Source organism: Ixodes scapularis, unplaced genomic scaffold (genome assembly GCF_016920785.2).
Source record: "Ixodes scapularis isolate PalLabHiFi unplaced genomic scaffold, ASM1692078v2 PGA_scaffold2__306_contigs__length_199485367, whole genome shotgun sequence".
Classification (NCBI taxonomy): Eukaryota; Metazoa; Arthropoda; class Arachnida; order Ixodida; family Ixodidae; genus Ixodes; species Ixodes scapularis.
In genome coordinates, this window is record NW_024609857.1 from 29,205,610 (window position 1) to 29,207,551 (window position 1,942).

Genomic DNA, 1,942 nt, shown 5'->3' on the forward strand with positions numbered 1-1,942 from the left:
CGAACGTGTGCAAGCGGTACGAAACGTGAGCGCACTTCGGGCACTGATCTCTACTATAAGTGGCTGGATGCCGCTTAGTTGCACTCCGAGTCGGGCGCGAGTGAAGCCACCGGAAGTTCGATGCTTGTCCCGGAAGTCGAGTGTCACCTAGATATTATAGCGCATTTAGCTAATGTTTTGGTTCACGCTTTCTCGCATTTTTACGTGTATTTTAATAATTCCTTTTAATAATCAATCTTGAGAATGAAGCATTTAAACCTGGGGTGAGCACACTTAATCAACTAGAATCTCGAAATTCTCACACATGTAATGGCTTTCAAGAAGATTTCTCGACACTGTATAAACTGCTATTGCGCAACAAGCAGGCTCTCTTTATATAACAAAAGCAAATCAAGCGCCTTGGGCACTGTTTGGACCACCGCTCGTAAGAGTGGGAAAGCCTGTCATAGCTCACTTCCGGGACAATCCGCTTACTTCCGGTGGCTTCATCCCTGTTTACTCAATGCGCCCTCCAGCCTTCTATATCGGAGATCAGTGACTTCGGGTGCTAAACACCAACGCGCGACGCTGACGTCATGCCGTTATGGTGACGCATGCGTGTATTTTACTAGCAGGCGCGCTTGAGCAGTACAAGCCACCGTCCGTGCAAGCAACGTTCGGGGTGATGTCCTCGTGCTTCCTTCTGTTTCCGTCGCACGAAGTGGAACAAACATTGGGCAGGATTCTGGAGCGTAAAACATGGCGTTGTTGCGTTTTGCGCAACGGTGGCTCGACCAAAGCTTACAACGACGGGTTTTCCGCGAGCACGCGGATGCCTTCGCGATACATGACGATTGCGTCTTTCGACAATGCCGCTTGTCGAAAAGCACTATGCGACGTCAGTGTGACGAGTTGCGCGACGAGAGGCGGCTAAAGCCTGGCGACGACCCTGATGGCCGCCAAGCAACAGCTATACTGATCGAATCGCGCTGACATTTTTTTACAACGGGGCATGGTCGCCACCGATGATCACATCACTAATACCCAGTTGATCGTGATCAGAGCCGTTACGGCCGTTGCGAATGTCATTGTAAACCGGCTGGGAAGAGACGGCTGGGTCGACATAGCCCTGGACCGAGGCCGCCAAGGCATGTGGAAATAACGCTTTCGTCGCCACCACTGCAAGCACACCGACGTCATGGGGTGCGTTGACTGAACCTAGAATCCAACTGAACCTTTGTCACTGTCATCGCTCTGAGGGAGATTGTCACCGCTCTGAAGGCCTCGTAGATTTTGACGCAAATACCACTTTCCCTTTAACATCATGGTGGTAAGTTGACGTTAAAACTCCAGTGTTCATAGCGCTTAGAACTTAGTGCTCGCTTCGTGCCTATGTTTATAGTTCACCATTTGTTGCGGGTTGTAGCTACTGTCATCCATGTAATAAAGTTTAAATGGGTTGTTGATGGCACATTATGGTATCAATTACATAATTCACCTTTTCACACCAAGCTCCTGCAGTTGCATGCCAGTCATCGGACAGTCCTAAGAAGCGCTGTTCAATGCTCTGCGGTAAACTGTTCTAACAGGTGGGTCCTACAATGAGTTGTTACTTGTTTAGAAAGCAGGAGTTTATTCTGCCGGAGTATGGTAGCATTTTTACCCACTGTAGACGAGAAATTTAGCCAGAACATTCCCGCGGATGGTTGTTACCTCCGTGACCAAGAAAGACTATAAAATATATCATGGTCCTACTTCCAGCACACGTATGCTTCATATAATGGTTATGATACCGATTAAATGGATTGTCGTTACAAAAGTGACAATAACTCATGCAAATTAAAGAGTAGTGTGAACTCTATTCTTTTCAACTGCCTGTGACGCAGAGCAACTACGCAGTGTTGACTTCTCACCAAGCATAAACGACAAGCGGAAGCAGAGTAGATTGGAGAAGAAAAAGCGA